This window comes from Scyliorhinus canicula, chromosome 5 (genome assembly GCF_902713615.1).
Source record: "Scyliorhinus canicula chromosome 5, sScyCan1.1, whole genome shotgun sequence".
Classification (NCBI taxonomy): domain Eukaryota; kingdom Metazoa; phylum Chordata; class Chondrichthyes; order Carcharhiniformes; family Scyliorhinidae; genus Scyliorhinus; species Scyliorhinus canicula.
In genome coordinates this window covers 97404063-97426454 of record NC_052150.1, presented here as the reverse complement: position 1 = coordinate 97426454, position 22392 = coordinate 97404063, and positions in this window count along the sequence as shown.

Below are 22392 nucleotides of genomic sequence, written 5' to 3'. Positions count from 1 at the left end.
TCTGAAGAAGGTGTTTCAGAGGATTCATAAATATTGTTTGAAACTGAACCAGGAAAAACACACATTTGCGAAGGAGTCTGTAACCTTTTTGGTTGAGACCATATCATCTCAGGGTGTCAGCCCTGATGAAGCAAAAATCGTTGCAATGTGGACCATGAAGACGCCACACGACAAGCAGGCGATGCTACGATTTCTGGGCTTTGTCAACTTCCTCGGCAGGTTCATCCCAAACCTCGGATGAGGACAACCTCTCTTGCGACAACTCGCTTGTGGACACGATCGAGACAATCGAGGAACATGACGCAACAATCACCACGCCTCACCCGGTCAACAGCATTGATTCCAGCAGTGAGTGGACTGTGACTGTGCAAGTCAATGACTTTCCATTAGTCTTCAAGCTTGACACTGGGGCCTCTTCACTAGCAACGGCAGCTTTACGCAATCTCCTACAAAAGACCACTGCGTTTGAGTGGACACAACGTCACCAAAATGAATGGGTGGAACTCAAACAGCAAGTAACGAGGGCACTGACCCTTGCTTTCTTTGATGCAACCGGACCCACCAAGATCTCCACTGACGCCAGCCAGGATGGGATTGGCGCCGTTCTCCTCCAACAAGATGACCAGTCTGACTGGGTCCCGGTGGCATGCGCGTCCAGGGCCACGACCCCAACTGAGTACAGGTATGCACAGATCGAAAAAGAATGTCTCGGATTCCTCACTGGGATTCTGAAGTTCCATGACTATGTGTACGGCCTGCCCACGTTCATAGTGGAGACCGGCCACAGACCGTTGGTCCAAATCATAGAGAAGGATCTAAATGACATGACACCTCGTCTGCAGCGCATCATGATGAAGCTGTGAAGGTATGATTTCACCCTAGTATACACCCCGGGACGAGACCTTGCCATTGCCGACGCACTGTCCCGATCAATTGGCACTGACAACGCACTATCCGCCCCGATCAGGCGAATCGAGGCCCAAACACAGTTATGCATGGAGAATTTGCCTGCTTTGGATGAGAAGCTTTGCCTAATCTGACAGGAGATGCAGAAAGACGTAACCTTACGGAGGGTGCTGCACCTACTCCAGCACAGTTGGACGAGGGGACAATGTCCACAATTTCAGAATGTCAAGTCAGAACTGATTGAAGTTGACGGCCTGCTGCTACGCAATGCGCAGATTGTGATTCAGGCCATGCTCCGTGCCAAGATGCTACGTAAGATTCATGAAGGCCACCTAGGCATTGAGAAATGCAAAAGGCGAGCACGACAGGCTGTGTACTGCCCGGCATCAATCAAGACATAACGGACATGGTCATGACATGTGACATCTGTCAAAGACATCAACCCGCACAGTGTAAAGAACCACTGCTGCAACATGAACTCACAATGGCGCCATGGACAAAAGTGGGCATTGACCTATTTCATGCCACAGGGCGTGATTACGTCTTGATCATGGACTATTACTCAAACTATCCGGAGGTACTGAAACTCCATGATCTCACGTCTTCATCTGTCATCAAGGCGTGCAAGGAGACATTCGCGTGAGGTAATGTCAGATAATGGTCCCTGCTTCGCGAGCTGGGAATGGAAAGAGTTCTCAGACTGATACAGCTTCCTTCATGTAACGTCCAGTCTGTGCTACCCACAGTTAAATGGGAAAGTGGAAAAGGGTGTCCACATTGTTAAACGGCTTATTAGCAAGGCAACAGATTCACGCTCGGACATCAACCTGGCGCTGTTATCCTACCGAGCAACCCCATTGAGCTCAGGACTGTCGCCAGCGCAAATGCTCTTTGGCAGGAACATCCGGACAACCCTACCGGCGATTCAATTCCGAGACCCCAATAACGCTCTGGTACTCGACAAAATGCGGGTACTACACTCCAAACAAAAACAATACTACGATCAACATGTGATCCACTCAAGCCACTGGACATGGGCGACATCGTCAGGATCAGGGAACCAGAAGGCAGATGGTCTGAGCCAGCCACAGTGATCAGGCAGGAGGTACCGCGGTCCTACATTGTCAAATCGTCGGTGAGAGTACTCTTTCGCCGTAACCGCCGGGATCTGTTAATGCTTCGGCCTACAACGCTGGTGTTTCCCACACTGGACTTGACCAAGTCCATTAATCCACAGGACGTTCCTAGCCAGACAACATCAGACAGTACTCTTGATGACATCAAACCGTCATCCCCACCTCCACCGTTACGACGCTCCAGCAGAAGCCGTAAGGCACCCGACCGGCTGGATGTGTGACGACACTTCAACACACCCACACGACGAATATGAATATTTCTAACAATGGACTCATAACACTGTTATTTATTTCTGTAAGAAGTCTTCCAACACCAGGTTAAAGTCAAACAGGTTTGTTTCAAACACGAGTTTTCGGAGCGCAGCTCCTTCCTCCTTCAGCTGAGGAAGGAGCTGCGCTCCGAAAGCTCGTGTTTGAAACAAATCTGTTGGACTTTAACCTGGTGTTGGAAGACTTCTTACGGTGCTTACCCCAGTCCAATGCCGGCATCTCCACATCACAATTATTTCTGTATTACTTTATCATTTTCGCAGTGTGCAGATTTGCTTATTCTCACCACTTGTTCTGTACAGTTTTCTTGCGGTCAGTTTAGGAAACATATCAAATCAAAAGGGGGGGGGGGAAACGTAGTGATCTGTACATCTGTACATACATCTGCACATACACCAGGGATTGCAGCACAGATGTAACAGCCACAGCACCACTAGAGGGCAGCATCAGAGACGGGTATAAAGGGTCGAGCCCAAGGTAGGACCTGCCTCTTTGAGAAGCACAGAGCAGCAGCGCACAGAGACAGCTCAGCATAGGCAGTTTACCTTAGTTTCACTGGCCATACCTCTTGACTGTTTTACATCTAGTTGGGCTCTGGAAGCAGAACGAACCCTTTGAATAAAGTGTTCGTGTTAACTGTAAGTCTACAGTCTTCATTCAGACTTAGAGAATAACTTAAGGGTCACATTGTCAGTGAATAAGGGGTGTGGGACACCCTCAAGCTCACACTGAGATTGGGGAACCCTTTCAAAATGGCGCCCCAATCTCTGAGGAGCTGGTGTGGCCGGCGAGTTTAACTCCCCACTGCTGAAGAAATGTCTAAGTGTGGGCTTGACCAGAGAGAAACTCCCCAAACCCCCAAAAAATGACAAAGTGGGCACCATTTAATGGAAATGAAACAGAGTCAAATGTCGAGCGTGGTTAGCCGATTGTTTCCCGGTACTGGCAGCACCGAGTTCGACCCTGTCAAACTCAGCCAAAATGACACTTAAGGCAGGATCTACTTATGCACTTACACCATTACCTCGTCAACGGTCCAGGACAGGGTGCTTGCTACTGTAAGATGCTTCAGCTGTGGCTGGGACAACACCAGCTGCCTTTGCCAGCGCACTTGTCTCTCCACAGCCACCAGCCCCACCCAGGGCATGGGATTGCCATAGAGATGACAGTAGAAGGGCGCCAGACCTCCCACTGGAAGGCCTACAGGAAATAGACCAGCTCTTCCGATAAATGCGAGCACTAGTGTTTCATAAGGCTCCAGTTGGTCACTGTTGACCCCAGGTCTCTCTACTACGTTCAGATCTGTAGTCTATTACTATTCATTTAATATTTTCAGTGTTTATTTCTCTTCTTCAGTCTCATCTCCTTGGATTTGTCTGCCTTAAGCAACATTTTCCACTTGTTACTCCAATCTTCAATATTTCCAGGTGCCGCATTATTTGTTGTGTTTTTATCCTGTTATTTGTAATTACACTAGTTTTATAATGATTCCCACTAACAAATAATTTAGGTATATCACTGCATTTTATAAGGCTCCTTTCACAGCACAGAGACCCATTTGACAAGAGTGCAGATCAGATAATCAAGCACCATGGCCGATACACTCAAATCATAATACTCTAGATATGTGGTAATTGTTTCAATCATTGGAATAGTATAGCAATTGTTAGGATCAAGGCAAGAATAGTAACTTTCTTTTAAAAAGGAAATCTTCAATACACCGTTATTTACTGAAAGAATGAAACCACAAGATTCCATGGTTTAAAGCATATTTTACTGTACAAGAGTCAAACAAAGCAAACACTAAATAGTATCTTGGATAACCACCTATACTCTGAAAGACATAAACAAAAGTTAAACATGAATTAGGAGACACATTGAAATCAATTATAATCAATAGATTACAAAATAAATGCCAGATATAGCTAAGACAGATATTTAAAATTAGTTTAACAGTCTACTCAGCATATATGTGTCATCAATCACAGTTACAAGATCCTTCAAAACTATCTCTTCCTCACAAAGAATTCAAGCTCCTCTGCTTATTGGATGTAACCTGATCCCTGGCTAACAGCGCAAAACTAACCCCAGTTTCACAGCCACACTCCAAATCAAAAATTGTTAAGTCTGCCTAACCTCCTCAACTCTGTTTACCAGATAGCATAGATCCACTATTGTTATCTTTCAGTAACAAAACAGCAGCAACAACTGTATGTTTGTCTATTATTAGCTTCTGGATCAAGCCTCCATCTTCTTCAGTCTGCCTGTACTGCACTATTGTATTCATCAACTCAGCTCTGATGGCTCTGTGTCCTTCTATATGGTTTCACTCAGTTTCAGTTTTCCTAGAAGTTTTAATTTCCAATGTCAATCTTAGTTTCCTTAGAACTTGGGAGGGTCAGTTTTCTTTCTCAGTTTCCCTTTTCAATTAGGATCTGTCACAAAAAACACAAGCTTTGAAACCATGTATTCCATCACACATTTTAATTTAAAGACAAAAATAGGAGCACTAATACAATCAAACAGTACTCCCATGAGATTCATGGAGTGCATGGATAAGTCACGTCACCAATTGTGAGAATGTAGTAATGCAACTCGATTTACTTAATTCCCTGACAAGATTTCCCCCAGTAAAGCTAGATTACTGAGATTTCCTCAGCAGACTGATCGTACAATTTTGAGTCAGTGGGATATTAGTTGAGTTCATCTGCCATTGTTAAGTTTGCTTTTTGCCAGGCCAGCTTAATTAATAGGGAACTACACTAATGTAGAACACTTCATCAAGTAGAGGATGGACCACGGAAGTAAGGAAATGAATGAGAAATTGATTGTCAGCTTTCCCATCTCATATTGATCTCCTGTTGTGTTGGCCCATAATAGTCATGACAGCTGCTGTAGACACCTCAGTAATTTGATTCCGATGCTTGTCTACCAAAGGACAACGTGTCTCAGCAAAATAAATCTTCTAGAGGAAAATATAACGTAAAATATTTGTTATATATACACAGGAAATAAGAATTCTGTAATATGGTGCAGCTGAAAAATAAATTAAAATAATTAATACTAAACAAAAACAATTTTAATGTTCTTAACTATTTTATTTTAAAATAAATCCCCACACACAAGACAAGTTTATATTTTACATAAAACAACATGAACGCACAATAGTTTATCTGACTAATATTCCTTGCCCTCCCCAAAGTGGCTGGTCTTGTTTCCTTACAAAATATAAGTGTCTAATAGAGTGGGCTACCTACTATGTTTGATTCTGATTGTGATCAGCGAGGGAATAGTCTGAACCAGGCCACTCCAATCTTGAGGGAGACACCCAAAGTCCACAGACATGGCGCCAAGTCGTTCCCCGTTACTCCCCCCCCCCCCCCCACTCACACCCTCACCACCCACCCCACCCCCACCCCCACCCCCCCGGGCCTGGCAGCCACCCCCCAGCAAGCCCAACAATTTTAGTGAGTTCTAAAAACTTTTCTTACCTTCTCACTCACCCTCAACAGTCATGGCACCATGCTCCACTTGTAAATATCAATGTGCACCCACGTGATTTTCGCCTAAGAGAAGCAGAGCATCGCGGAAGGGTGAAGCATGAAGTGTCCAGGCACAATTGAAATTTAAGTCTATGCAAATGACGGTTTTGAATGGAACTTTGCTGTCGCCGCCAGCAAGGAACCGGATTGTCAGAATTGCCACCGGGCGCAAACCTCGATTTCTAGATTACCCCCAATTCTCTGCCTGATGATGATTCACATTTCCAACATCACGAAGCGGAGAATCCAGCCCAAAATAAGAAGTTTTCGAAGAACAACTGGAAAAAAGTCACTTATGTATTTAAAGTTGTTGAAAAATTATATTTTCTTAGCATCTGCATCTGATTTCGGCATAACGATAAACTAATCCCTTCATCAACACAGCTTTATAATTTGTGTTTTCTTTAACAAGAAAGAGATAATCTTATCACAGCTCAACTATAATGAGGTTGGACAAAGAATAAACAGAAGAAAATAGGAGTTATATCTTAACTGAGGCGATACGAGGCTGTTGAATTTCTAATTAGAGGAAACTGGTGCTAGAGGGTGGGTCGAAATTGAATATTTTATGCAATTTTAATAATTGATTTTTACATTTTTCTTTTAAATTCTGTCTAACAGCCCACAGAATGACAAGAAGTTAACATAAATTCCAATTCTTTAGTCATAAACATCATTTCTACATTACCCAACACAACCAAATTAAGCTTTTGTAGGGATTTTATTTATATATTAAGCTTATGTTTAACTGATTTGTTAAAATTTGGGATGGTTTTCATGTTGAGCATGACTGTTATTTTTATTTAATCATCTTTAAATTAATGTCTTGGCATAGACTGTACTCTGGAGGCTTTGTGACTTGGAAATTATTATCACAATTTACTCATTATAACTGGGTTGTATTGGAGACACTTAACAAGATTCTATGTATATAGCACCTTTAATACAGTAAAAACATTCCAAGGTGCTTTCCAGGTGAATTATCAAAGAGATTTGGTACCAAGCTTCATGAGAAGATGTTTGTGCAGATGACCAAAGGTTCTGTTCTAAACATAGGTTTTTGAGGGACAGAGCAGTTTAGGATCGGAATTCCAAAGATGTTTTAGCCCATCACACAAGACATCTTACATATTGCCTTGACTTGATTGTGTGGGACCTATTTCTCAACTGTAGGTGTATACAATTATTATGTTTCAGAGAAGACATCCCTGCTGATGGAATAACACGTGATCTGCAGTGACATCCGCAGAGTGTTTTACACAGACTTTCAGTTCTCCATTTTAGATTGTATGAGCAACATCTAATAATCCTCTCATCACGTTTGTAAAAAATCCAAGTGTGTGGCACCTCCATATCTTTTCTTTTTGTGCTGCTCAGAGATCATAACAAAAGAGAAAACTGGCGACAAGGATTGAGGCACAAAAACAAAATGGCTGAAACAAAAAAAAAGTCAGAAAGGAAAGTGGAGGCGGTGTTGTGTGCGGAGAAATGATTCTCGGGTCTGGACTCACATGTCATGAGATGCATTGAAGGTTTAAAAAAATTGAAACAATCGTGAGCAAGCAGTTTGAAAACTTGCTTGCCGTTGAAATGGGTAGAGTCGAAGGCTGCAGGAACCATGCGCATGGCGAAGTGAAACGGGGTGCGGGAACGGGGATTCAAAAGTCTTCAAACATTCTACAGGCCGCTACTCAGGAAAACTACAGTCAGGCAAAAAAGGAAAATTCTAAGCTGCATTGTGGATAAAGGGATCGTTTGTGCCATTCATCCATAGAGTCGGGAGGAAGGAAGTTGGTTGAAGTATGGGCTCCAGGAGTATGGTATCCGGAATGGGGGAAAAACAGACGCTAGGGGTGCATTTGATGAAGACTGTGAGACTTGGAACTCATATGAAGAGAGATTCCAATTAAATCTCATCGCGAATCAAACAGCAAGATACCTTAATGTTGCAACATTTCTCAGTTCAGTAGGGCATAAAACCTAATGGTGCTGCAAAACGTAGTCCATTCAGCAAAACGGGAGAAAAGACCTCTCTCAAACTAATGAAGATTTTAGAAGTGCATTTCTCCCCAACACCATTGCTGATTATAGAAAAGTTTTAGTTCCACCGCTGTAGTCAGGGAGAAGGTTAAAGCATTTTACAATTCGTAGGTACTGTAAGAATGTTGGTTAAAAGGATCATATTGCCAAAGCATGCTAGGCTCAGCAAACTTCACCAATATCAAAGAAAAAAAGCACATCTCAACAGACTAGTCATGCCTGTAAGTTTGTAGACAAAGTTGAAGACCACTCAGGAGATGATGTGCCCGAACAACATCAGGAGCTGAAACTAGGCATCTTGTCAGTACAGGGAGATCTACAACACTTCTGGTCATTCCCAAAACATGATGGTAACCAGATTAAAATGGAAGTGGATACGGGTGCAGCTGTATCATTGACCTGTGACAATTTATCATCTGAAGTGAAGCATCTGCCTTTAAAAACATCGTAAGAAGTCTTATAACATCAGGTTAAAGTCCAACAGGTTTGTTTCAAACACTAGCTTTCAGAGCACTGCTCCTTCCTCACCTCAGGAAGGAGCTGCGCTCCGAAAGCTCGTGTTTGAAACAAACCTGTTGGACTTTAACCTGGTGTTGTAAGACTTCTTACTGTGCTCACCCCAGTCCAATGCTGGCATCTCCACATCATGGCTGACATTTAAAAACATCAAACATTATCCTAAGGACGTTTACAGAAGAGGTTGTACCATTATTGAAAGGATACATTTTGGTAAAGGTGGAAGTAAATGGACAAACAGTGGAGTTGTAACTCAACTGGGGAGCAGTGAATCAACTAATGGATTCAAAAAATGACCTACGACAACTTCTGGAGAATTATGAAAAGGTATTTGAAGATTCGCTGACCTCAATGACTGGAGTTTAAGTTCAACTCAAAATTAAGCCAGACAGTAGACCAAAATGTCTCAAAGCTAGAACCATACCTTATCCCATCCAGCTAAAGATCGAAGAACTAGTCCAAACAGGAATAATTTAACCAATTGCTACAAGTGAATGGACAACACCAATTGTTCCTGTATTAAAACACGATGGCTCAGTGAGAACATGTGGTGATTTTTATAATAATAATAATCTTTATTATTGTCACAAGTAGGCTTACATTAACACTGCAATGAAGTTACTGTGAAAATCCCCTATTTCCCACACTCCAGCGCCTGTTCGGGTACACTGAGGGAGAATTCAGAAGGTCCAATTCTCCTAATAAACACATCTTTCGAGACTTGTGGGAGCACCTGGAGGAAACCCACGCAGACATGGGGACAACGTGCAAACTCTGCAAAGATAGTGACCCAAGCGGGAATCGAACCTGGGACCCTTGTGCTGTGAAGCAACAGTGATCACCACTGTGCTACCGTGCCGCATATTAACCCTATTAACAACTCTTAACCCGGTATTGTGTGCAGATCATTATCTACTACCAATGATTGAAGACGTATTTGTCGACTTTCTGGAGGGCAGAAATGCAGTAAAATTGATCTATCACAGGCATATTAACAAATAGTAATGTGGCTGCAAAATCACAGCCACTACTCACAGTCGTGACGCACTATTGTCTGTTTCATTATAGAAGACTTCCTTTTGGAATAACATGTGCTCCTGCTCTTTTTCAGAGGTCCTTGATTAAATTCTAATTGGGTTTAATGGGGTGTAATGTTATATAGATGACATTCTCATCATTAGTTCAAATGAACAAGAACACTTGAAGAACTTGGAAGCAACTCTAAAACATCTTAACCTCCAAGTTAAAAAGGAAAAATGCAACTTTTTCAAGACATAAATTGGGTCACATCAGCGATAAAGATGGCTTACACAAGCAACCAAAAAAGAAGACAGCGATCTTAGAAGCATCATGCTCTCAAAATCTAACACAACTGAAGTCATTTCTGGGATTGATCAATTATTATGGAAAATATGTTCTTAATTTAGCAACATGATTGAAGTCTTTACATACTTTATTATGTGCCAAACAGGTATGCCACTGGTCAGAAGAATGCAAATGTGCAAATAACAAGGTAAAATATGTCTCATTAGTCAGAGCTGTTGGCCCAAGCTGAAGTTACAACTTTCATTCAATGTGTCACCCGATGGAGTTGGTGCAGTCGTCGCGCACATGAAGCCTTCTGTTGAGGATCGACAGATAGCGTTTCCTTCACAAACTCTTCCTAGCACAGAAACAAATTAATCTCAACTGAGCATCATTTTTGAGATAAGGAGGTTCCATCACTATCTTTACGGATGTCATTTTACTCCTTTGACAGATCGTCGACCATTGATGACAAATATTTGGGCAGTATAAAGGTATTCCTTCTTTAGCAGCTAGTAGGTTACAGAGATGATGTTTGATATTTTTGGCACACATGTACGATGTAAAATATTTTGGCCAGGATTCTCCCCTACCCGGCGGGGCGGGGGGTCCCGGCGTGTTGGAGTGGCACGAACCACTCCAGCGAAGTCTCCGCACCTTTAGGGGCCAAGTCCTCACATTGAGGGGCTAGGCCCACGTTGGAGTGTTTCTCGCTCCGCCAGCTGGCATGAACAGCCTTTGGCGCCATGCCAGCCGGGGCCGAAAGGACTTCGTCAGCCGGCGTAAGTCCGCGCATGCGCCGGAGCGTCAGCGGCTGCTGACGTCATACCCGTGCATGCGCAAGGGAGGGGGTCTCTTCCGCCTCCACCATGGTGTAACCTTGGGGAAGGTGGAAGAAAAAGAGTGCCCCCACGGCACAGGCCCGCCCGCCGATCGGTGGGCCCCGATCGCGGGCCAGGCCACCGTGGGGGCACCCCCCGGGGTCACATCGTCCCGCGCCCCCCCCCCCCCCCCCAGGACCCCGGTGCCCACCCATGCCGCCTGCTCCCGCCATTAATGTAGGTGGTTTAATCCACGCCGGCGGGAGAGGCTAGTCAGTGGCGGGACTTCAGCCCATCACGGGCCGGAGAATCGCCGCGGGGGTCCGCCGACCGGCACGGCGCGATTCCTGCCCCCGCCAAATCTCGGGGGCGGAGAATTCAGGATACGGTGAGGGCAGGATTGACGCCGGCCCGGGCGATTCTCCGACCCGGCGGGGTTTCAGAGAATTCCGCCCCTTAAGTCAGAGCAACATGCAAATGCTGATGCTTTGTCAAAGTTACCCTTACAAGTCAAGGAAGATCCTGAAGAACATTTTAGCAGCATCCTGAATTTCTAGCGGGAGCAAGGGATGGGTTGGCCTTGTCAAATTTAATGAATTATTATTGGGCAGCAAATATAGCCATGGTAAGAAAGTGGGTAGTGGGGGTAAGATCAGGATGGGAGCGGATAGAGGCAGCCTCGTGTAAGGATACTAGTTTGGGAGCATTGACGGCACCTCTGTCGTTCTCGCCGGCCTGGTACACCACAAGTCCAGTAGTGGTGGCGGCTCTGAATGTGTGGGGACAGAGGCGGCGGCACCTGAGAATTGAGGGGGCCTTGATTTGGGCTCCAATCTGTGGGAATCACAGATTTGCCCTGGGGGAACTGGACAGGGAGTTTCAGGGTTGACGGTGGGCAGAGATTGAGCAGGGTGGAGATTTGTTCATGGAGGGCAGCTTCCCGGGTTTGGAAGGACTGGTGGAGGAGTATGAGTTGCCCAGCAAAATGGGTTACTTACAGGTGCGGAACTATGTGAGAAAGCAGGTGCCATCCTCTGCTGATCTGTTGCGCCCGGGGTTGCAGAACCAAGTGCTGTCGAGAACATGGATTGGAGAGGGAAAGGTGTCAGATATATATAAGGAATTGATGGATTGGGAGGGTGCCCCAATGGGAGTAGTTAAACCAAAGTGGAAGGGGGGGGGGGGGGGGTGAGCTGGAGGCTAGATTATGGGAGGAAGCTTTGAGGAGGATGAATGGGTCCTTCTCGTGAGCCAGGTTGAGTCTCATTCAATTTAAGGTAGTCCATAGGGCCCATCTGACGGTGGCTAGAATGAGTAGGTTCTTTTGAGTGGGTGGAGGATAGGTGTGGGCCATGTGCAGGGAGGGGGGCTCGCAAATCATGTTCACATGTTTTGGACCTGGCTGAAGTTGCAGGATTTTGGTGGCGGTTCGCTGGTTTCATGTCGGAAGTACTGGGGGTGAAGGTGGTCCCGAGTCCAAAATTGGCATTGTTTGTAAGACCCAGGGGTCCAGGGGGTGAGAGAGGCCGACATTCTGGCCTTTGCTTCTCTGATAGCCCGGAGACGGATCCTGTTGGGATGGAGGGACTTGGAGCATCCGAAGCCGGTGGGTATGGATGAGCGACCTCGCAGATTTCCTTCGGCTGGAGAAAATTAAATTTGCCTTAAGGGGGTCAATGGAAGGGTTCACCCGGAGATGGAAACTGTTCATTGACTTCTTCCAGGACAGTTTGGGCAGCACGGTAGCATTGTGGATAGCAAAATCGCTTCACATCTCCAGGGTCCCAGGTTTGATTCCGGCTTGGGTCACTGTCTGTGCGGAGTCTGCACATCCTCCCCGTGTGTGCGTGGGTTTCTTCCGGGTGCTCCGGTTTCCTCCCACAGTCCAAAGATGTGCAGGTTAGGTGGATTGGACATGATAAATTGCCCTTAGTGTCCAAAATTGCCCTTAGTGTTGGGTGGGGTTACTGGGTTATGGGGATAGGGTGGAGGTGTTAACCTTTCCAGGAGCCGGTGCAGACTCGATGGGCCGAATGGCCTCCTTCTGCACTGTAAATTCTACGTTTAAAAAAAAGTCAGCGGGGGACCTTGAGGTATGCTATGTTCTCCTGTTTGTTATCTGTTGGCTATCTTGTTTATCTTGGTTGTGGTTTTATTTGATGTGTATTTATAAATGCCTTAATAAAAATATTTGAAAAAAAATCCTGAATTTCTCTCTCCTGGATAATATACGTGTGACTTCATCTCAAGTTCAGCGATATACGAGAAACGATGCAGTGATGGGGAAGGTGATGGACATGGTACAAAAAGGAACAATGTAAGACGTTCTTCATAAAAATCCTGATCTCAGGCCCTACATCACAAAAAGACTTGAGTTGACAGTCCCTGCAATGGAATTTTATGACAGGGAATCCGAGTGATTATTCCTCCGTGCTTGTGTAATAAAGTCCTTGACGAACTGCATGAAGGACACCCTGGTGTGGTGACGATGAAGGAGCTGGCACGCAGTTATTTTTGGAGGCCAGGAATAGATACTCAGATTGAAGAGAAAATGAGGCAATGTCAATCCTGTGCAAAACTAAGAAACACTCCATCACTGTAACCATTATATCCGTGGGAATGGCCGACACAGGCATGACAGAGAATACACACAGACTACTGGTCCAGTGGAGGATCACATGTTCCTTGTGATTGTGGGTGCACACTCTAAATGCTGGGAGTAATAACTATGAAATCTACAATGACTAAACAAACTATTGAGAAGCTAGGCAAAATATTCACAAGATTTGGTTCACTGGAGCATGTGACAATAGTACTCAGTTCACTTCTAAGAGTTTGAGGATTACCTAAGAGGAAATGGTACACAGTACATAAAGTCAGCTCTGTACCAACCTGCAACAAATTAATTGGCTGAATGAATCATACAGCCATTTAAACATTCCATCAAGGCATCAAAGGTGATGGTACATTGGCAAGAAGAGTGAATAAATACTGGAACACCGCACGCACAACAATTCAAGAGTTCACCAGCAATGCTGCTGTTGAAAAGGAAACTGTGAGCACAGTTTGATACCAGCTGATACTTCAGAGATTATCAAACAACAACAGCAAGCACAGGCTAGGCAGGAACAGAACTCGAAAAAGTGAGTATTAACTCAATGAGTGAATGCTAGCCACAAGCCACACTACCAATGAGAAGTGGGTGTCTGTTGTTATCCCAGCAAAGACAGGTCCAATATTATACACCATACAGATAGATGATGCAAGAGTTTGGCAGCATCATCTACTGACCAACTACTAGCTTCATGAGGTGAAATCGCTGGAACTTCTCCAGAAGTATTTCCATTGGAAAACCTAAACGGTGATACTTCTGAACAGAGTCCAAACACCGAGACAAGTTCAGATTCTGTTTCTGAGGACTTTCCAATATCCACAGGGAGGGAGACTGGAGTAACATCCCAGGAAGTACCACCAACTGAAGGAAAAGAGGACACTTCCTAGGTCTCGGGTAGTCATGTTCCAAAATGTTGAATTCAACCCAAAAGAAATAGATGTCCACCTGAGAGACTGTCTTATTAAGTTGTATATATGTATACAGATAAGGCATAAGTGGGGCTGTTGTACAAATGTTAAGAAAGTTGTCATTGTATAAAAGAAGTAAAGAGGGAGGGGTATTATGCATTAGAGAATACATTGCTGCTGGTAGAACGTGATCTGGCATGATTTCACCAGAGTGTTTTGTGCGGGCTTCCAGTTCTCCATCTTTTTAAAAAATGCATATTTCTTGAAGTTTTATATAATGACACGAACAATATTACAAACAATCAACCAACAAAGCTGTAAAGGTACTGTCAAAAAGTTATAAATAAATCCCCAATAACATACACCAACTAAAACTTAAACACTACAACTAAACACCCTAACACCTGACAATGTCCAGATCCTTAAAAAAAAAAAATTGTTGCCTTTTAAGATAGAATTTCCCCACCAACCCCCTGATGGTCTCTTTAACTTTTTCTAAGTGCAGGAATGTCTTTAAATCGTCCAGCCAGGCAGATGCAATGGGCTGGATGGGAGACCTCAAGCCAATAATATTTGCCTCCGGGCTACTAGTGAGGCAAAGGCAACAACATCCACCCTGACCCCAGAGTGAAATGCTGGTATGTCTGAGACCCCAAATATGGCCACCAATGGACATATCTCGAGAGCCACCTGGAGAATCACTGATATAGTGTTGAGAAGGAAACCCAGGAGCTGGCAAGTTTAGGACAGAACTAAAACATATATGCGTGGTTAGCTGCCTCAAACAAATAACAGTCACACTTGTCCTCCACGTTTGGGAAAAATCCACTCATCCTCTCCCTGGTCAAGTGCATCCTGTGTAATACTTTGAACTGGATTAACTCAACCAGGTACAAGAGGATGTGGAGTTCACCCTGTAGAGGACTTCCCTCCAAGCTTCATCTGTAAGCACAGGACCCAACTCCCTCTCCCATCTTGCCCTCTCCCCATCCAATGGAGCGGGATCTGACTCATGAATATAGCCATACAGATCTGAAATAGAACCATTGGCAGGTTGAGCCAAGGATAAAACCTTCTTCAACAAGGAGGGGGCAGGCTAAAATAAAGTAAAACATTATGGGAAAAGTCACAAATCTTAAAAATAACGAAAGAGACTGGAATTGGGCAATTGAAATTTGTCAGCCAGTTCTTTAAAACTGGAAAATCCACCTCTGCTTTTGAGGAAGACAGTAGGAATGACTCACGACCCCCTGAGATAAAAATATTTCTCCTCATCCCTGACTTAACTGAGCAATCCCTTATTTTCAAACAATGACCCCTAGTTCTAGATTCTCTCACAAGAGAAACATCCTCTCCACATCCACCCTGTCAAGACGCCTCAGGATCTTAAAGGTTTCAAAGAGGTCACCTCTTACTCTTCTAAACTCAACTGGACAACTGTCCAATCATATTTCATAAGGTAACCTGCCCATTCCTGGTATTGGTCAAGTAAAACTTCTTACGTTGCATCTTTACTTAAATAAGGTGATCAATACGGCACAGCATACTCCAGATGTGGTCTCACCAATGCCCGCTACAATTGAAACATAACCTCATTTCTTTTGCAATCAATCTCCCACACAATAAATTACAATTTTCTATTAGCTTTCCTAATTACTTGCTTCACCTGTATTTTGTGATTCATGCACTAGGACACCCAGATCCCTCTGAATCTCAGAGCCCTTCAATTTCTTACCATTTAGAGAATAAGGTTCTTTTTTATTCTTCCTTCCAAAATGGAGAATTTCACATTTGCTCACATGATACTCCATTTGGTAGATTTTTGCCCACTCACTTAACCTCTTATGTCCTCTTCACGATTTACTTTCCCACCTATCTTTGGGTCATCAGCAAATTTAGTAACCATATCTTCAGTCCTTTCATCCAAGTTACTTATATAAATTGTAAAATGTTGAGACCCCTACACTGATCCCTCTGGCACACCACTTGTCACATCCTGCCAACCAGAAAAATACCTATTTATGCCAACTCTCTGTTTCCTGTTAGCTAGCCCAACTTCTAGGGCAGCACAGTAGCATTGTGGATAGCACAATGGCTTCACAGCTCCAGGGTACCAGGTTCGATTCCGGCTTGGGTCACTGTCTGTGCGGAGTCTGCACATCCTCCCCGTGTCTGCGTGGGTTTCCTCCGGGTGCTCCGGTTTCCTCCCACAGTCCAAAGATGTGCAGGTTAGGTGGATTCGCCATGATAAATTGCCCTTAGTGTCCAAAATTGCCCTTAGTGTTGGGTGGGGTTACTGGGTTATTGGGATAGGGTGGAGGTGTTGAACTTGGGTAGGGTGCTCTTTCCAAGAGCCGGAGCAGACTCGATGGGCCGAATGGCCTCCTTCTGCACTGTAAATTCTATGATCTATCCATGCCAATATATTACCCCCTACACCATGAGCTTTCAATTTCTGCAATGAGCTTTGATGTTGTGTCTTATCAAATGCCTTCTGGAAATCTAAGTACAGTACATCCACCTGTTCCCCTTTATCCACAGCAGATGTGATGTATTCAAAGAATTACTGTAAATTAGTTAAACATGATTTCCCTTTCACAAAACCATGTTGACTTTGTCTCAAACTTTCCTGAGGAAGGAGCAGTGCTCCGAAAGCTAGTGTTTGAAACAAACCTGTTGGACTTGAACCTGGTGTTGTAAGACTTTTTACTATCTCAAGTTTGCCATGGGGTATTAATAGAAAATTGGATCACACCAAAGCCAAGGGGGTTGACAATAGGCTACCGCTTATTAAAAGGGAAAGATGTCAAAACACCTCTCTATTTACAGACAGGTGGCGAGAGGAGTGATTAATGCTCTTTAATTTAAACCCCTCCTGTCGGTAACACTGCATTGAAGTGAAAATCAGCATCCTCTTGCAACGCAAACTGGAGGAACAACATTTCATCTTCCGGTTAGGCACGCTACAGCCTTCCAGCCTGAACATCGAATTCAACAACTTCAGGTGATCAGCTCTACCCCACCTCGACCCATTTGTTTTCATTTCATTTTAACTGTCTTTTACCATTTCTTTCTTTCTTAATATACATTTAAATTCCCCCCCCCCCCCAATCTTATCTACCTTTCCTTCCCCTTTCTCCTCTTTGCTCCCCTTCCCCTCCTCCCACATCTACAGTTCATCCTCTGATATTAGTTTCCCTGCTGTTTGACCTTTCACACCTTTGTCCTCTCTGGGGACTGCCATTAACACTCTTTCCCCTTGGGATCTGTGGCCATTAGCACCCAGTTTCCCTGGGTTTCTGTGGCTATGATTCATCTTTCATTCTCACTCCACAGTATAAATATTTCCCACTTTCTCTGTCTGTTAGCTTTGACAAAGAGTCATCGGAGTCAAAACGTTAGCTCTTTTCTCTCCCTACAGATGCTGCCAGACCTGCTGAGATTTTTCAGCATTTTCTCTTTCATTTCGGCATCCTCTTTATGATCTTACCAATTTATTTTGTCACTGCTCAAGGCAGTATCCCTTGGTCAAAACCTGATTGTGTCTGTAAAGTCCATTGAAGTATTCCTTCATGGAGTTGAGTGGATTGAAAACCGATGCTGGTTAATTGACTTCTCTGATGGTGTTGACTTCCCACAATGAGATAGACATGCAGATATGAATCAGTCCTGTAGGTGATTGCATAGAATGTCCAGCAGAAGCAGTGTAGATGGAGGCCAAGTATTCCACCTGGGCTAAGTTCCTTGTCTGTGAGGCTGGGTGGAAACAGGAGACAGAGTTATGTAATTCAGCAAGACAATATTACTTGTTCCACAAGCCTGAGGCCCATGTCACATGACGTCCACCGTCCACCAGGTTTTTTTTTTAAAATAATTTTTATTGAAAGAGTTTTTCCATACAAACATTTACCCCTACTAATTTTTAAATTATTTACAACACAATCCCTCTAGGCAAATATCCCTCCCTCGCCCGCCCTCTCGCGCGCACCAGTCCTCCCCCCCCCCCCCCCCCCCAGGCAACAACTTAACAAACAAGGCAGCCTACAGTTTCAGACATGAGCAGCGAGCAGACTTGCCCGCGTTACAGTCGTGCATGTCCCCCCACGGCCCTTGCTGCCCCCCCCCCTCCCCCCCCCCCCCTCCCTCCCCTCCCCACCCCCCCCGGGTTGCTGCTGCCACGACCCCGAACGTCTATCTCTGATCTAAAAAGTCAAGGAACGGTTGCCACCGCCTGGAGAATCCCTGTACCGACCCTCTCAGGGCAAATTTGATCCTTTCTAGCTGAATATAGCTAGCCATATCGTTAATCCAAGTTTCAACGCTTGGAGGCCTCGCGTCCTTCCATTGAATTAATATCCTTCGACTAGGGACGCAAAGGCCAGTATTCCGGCCTCCCTAGCCTCCTGTACCCCCGGTTCTACCCCGACCCCAAAGATCGCAAGCCCCCATCCTGGTTTGACCCTGGACCCCACCACCTTCGACACCGTCCTTGCCACCCCCTTCCAGAACCCTTCCAGCACCGGACATGCCCAGAACATATGCACATGGTTCGCTGGGCTTCCCAGACATCTGACACACCTGTCCTCACCCCCAAAGAACCGGCTCATCCTTGTCCCCGTCATGTGAGCTCTATGCAGCACCTTAAATTGAATGAGGCTCAGCCTCGCACACGAGGAGGAAGAATTGACCTTCTCCAGTGCATCCGCCCACGTCCCGTCTTCTATCTGCTCTCCCAGCTCCCCTTCCCACTTGGCTTTCAGCTCCTCCCCTGATGCTTCTTCCGCCTCCTGCATTATCTTGTAGATGTCTGATATCTTCCCCCCTCCGACCCAGACCCCCGAGAGTACCCTATCACTCGCCCCCTTACTGGGGAGCAGGGGAAACCCCTCCACCTGCCGCCTAGCAAATGCCTTCACTTGTAAATATCTGAACATGTTTCCCGGGGGGAGCTCAAACTTCTCCTCCAGCCCTCCCAGGCTCGCAAACCTCCCCTCTATAAACAGGTCCTTCAGCTGCCGTATGCCCACCCTGTACCAGCTCTGAAATCCCCCGTCGATGTTCCCCGGGATGAATCTATGGTTCCCTCTTATTGGCGCCGCCAACAGACCTCCCATTTCCCCCCTGTGTCGCCTCCACTGCCCCCATATCTTGAGGGTGGCCGCCACCACCGGGCTCGTGGTGTACCTCGTGGGGGGGAGCGGCCATGATGCCGTTACTAGGGCCCCCAGGCTTGTGTTGCCACAGGACGCCCTCTCCATTCGTTTCCAAGCTGCCCCCTCCCCTTCCATCATCCACTTGCGCACCATTGACACATTTGCCGCCCAGTAGTACCCCGAGAGATTGGGTAGTGCCAGCCCTCCACTGTCCCTACTCCGCTCCAAAAACACCCTCCTCACCCTTGGGGTGCCATGCGCCCACACGTAGCTCATGATGCTACTCGTCACCTTTTTGAAGAAGGCCCTAGGGAGGAAGATGGGCAAGCACTGAAATAAAAATAAGAACCTTGGGAGGACCGTCATTTTGATTGACTGCACCCTCCCTGCCAGCGACAACGGTACCATGTCCCACCTCTTAAATTCCTCCTCCATCTGTTCCACCAGCCTGGAAAAGTTCAACTTGTGGAGGGTCCCCCAGTTCCTTGCCACCTGCACCCCTAAGTACCTAAAGCTCTTTCCTGCTCGCTTGAAGGGGAGTCTCCCAATACCCTCTCCCTGGTCCCCCGGGTGTATCACAAAAACCTCGCTTTTGCCCAAATTTAGTTTGTACCCCGAAAAGTCCCCAAACTCTGCTAATAGTTCCATTATCTCCGGCATTCCCCCTTCTGGGTCTGCCACGTACAGCAGTAGATCATCCGCATACAGCGATACTCGATGTTCCTCCCCTCCCCTAGTCAGTCCTCTCCACCCCCCTGAACCCCTCAGTGCCATCGCCAACGGTTCAATCGCCAGTGCGAAAAGTAGGGGGGATAGGGGACATCCCTGCCTGGTCCCTCGGTGGAGCCCGAAATACTCCGACCTCCTCCCGTTTGTCACTACACTTGCCGTCGGGGCCGAGTAGAGCAACTTCACCCACTTAATAAACCCTTCCCCAAACCCAAACCGTTCCAACGTCTCCCACAGGTACTCCCACTCCACCCTATCGAATGCCTTCTCCGCGTCCAGCGCTACCACTATCTCAGCCTCCCCCTCCACTGCCGGCATCATAATTACATTCAGCAATCTCCGCACGTTCGTGTTGAGCTGCCGCCCCTTCACGAACCCCGTCTGGTCCTCATGGATTACCCCTGGCACACAATCCTCTATTCTAGCTGCCAGGATCTTTGCCAGCAACTTGGCATCCACGTTCAGAAGCGAGATAGGCCTGTAGGACCCGCACTGCACGGGGTCTTTATCCCGCTTCAATATCAGGGAGATCAGAGCCTGCGACATTGTCGGGGGCAGAACCCCCCCCTCTCGCGCCTCATTAAAGGCTCGTACCAGTACCGGTCCCACCAAGTCCACATTTTTCTTATAGAATTCCACCGGGAACCCATCTGGCCCCGGCGCCTTCCCCGCTTGCATCTGACCTATTCCCTTGACTAGCTCCTCTAGCCCTATTGGCACCCCCAGCCCTTCTACCAGCCCCTCCTGGACCCTTGGGAACCTCAATTTGTTTAGGAAGTCCTCCATTCCCCCTCTCCTCGTCGGCGGCTCAGACCGATACAACTCCTTGTAAAAATCCCTAAAGACCCCATTCACTTCTTGCCCCTTCTGCACTACCTTCCCGCCCCTCTCCTTCACTCCCCCAATCTCCCTAGACGCATCTCGTTTGCGAAGCTGGTGTGCCAGCATCCTGCTCGCCTTTTCCCCATACTCATAGACCGCGCCCTGTGCCCTTCTCCACTGCGTCTCTGCCTTCCTGGTGGTCAGCAGGTCGAACTTGACCTGCAGGCTGCGCCGTTCTCCCAGCAGCCCCTCCTCTGGTGCCTCCGCATATCTCCTATCCACTTCCAATAGCTCCCCCACCAGCGTCTCCCTCTCCTGCCTCTCCTTTCTTTCTCTGTGTGCCCTTATGGAGATCAGCTCTCCCCTGATCACTGCCTTCAGGGCCTCCCAGACCATCCCCACCTGCACCTCACCCGTGTCATTCAAGTCCAGATAGCTCTCAATGCTCTTCCGGACCCTTTTACACACCTCGTCGTCCGCTAACAGCCCCACATCCAGCCGCCACAGCGGGCGCTGGTCCCGCGCCTCCCCCATTTCCACATCCACCCAATGTGGTGCATGATCAGAGATCGCAATGGCCGAGTACTCAGCTTCCCGTACCCTCGGGATCAGCCCCCTGCTCAACACGAAGAAATCAATTCTGGAGTACACTCTATGGACGTGGGAGAAAAAGGAATACTCCCTCGCCCTCGGCCTACCAAACCTCCATGGGTCTACTCCTCCCATCTGCTCCATGTACCCCCTCAGCACTTCTGCCGCTGCCGGCCTCCTATTGGTCCTTGAGCTCGATCTGTCTAGCCCGGGGTCCAGCACTGTGTTAAAGTCCCCCCCCATGATCAAGCCCCCTGCCTCCAGTCCCGGAATGAGGCCCAATAGGCGCCTCATAAAACCCGCGTCATCCCAGTTCGGGGCAAATACGTTGACCATCACCACTTTCTCCCCCTGCAGCTTACCCTTCACCATCACATACCTACCCTCCTTATCCGCCACCACCTCCTCTGCCACGAACGACACCCTCTTTCCCACCAGAATCGCCACCCCCTGGTTCTTTGCGTCCAATCCAGAGTGGAACACCTGTCCCACCCACCCCCTTCTCAGGCGAACCTGGTCCACTACCTTCAAATGGGTCTCCTGTAACATTGCTACATCAGCCTTCAGTCCCTTCAGGTGTGAGAATACCCTTGATCTCTTGACCGGCCCATTCAGCCCCCTCACGTTCCAAGTGATCAGCCGGGTCGCGGGACGACCCGCCCCCTTCCCCTGCCGATTAGCCATGTCCTATTCCCTGCTCGCCCCGGGTCGACCCTCCCCTTCTGACCCGCTCCCCATGGCGATGGCCCCCTCCCCCCCACCTCTCCAGTCCTCCACTTCCCGTTTCTGGTCTTTCCAGCAGCAACCCGGTGTCCCTCCCTAACCCCCCCCCCCCCCCCCCCCCCCCCCCAGGCTAGGACCCCTCCTAGCCGCGATGTACCCTCCATCGTACTCCCGTAAGTCAGCTGGTTCACGCTGACCCGGCTGCTCCTGCCACACTCCGACTCCCCCCGGCTCGGGGGGGGGGGGGGCCTCCCCCCCCTTGCCACTCCTCCCTGGCCCCGCTCCAACGCGGGAAAGGTCGCCATTGCTAGCCACG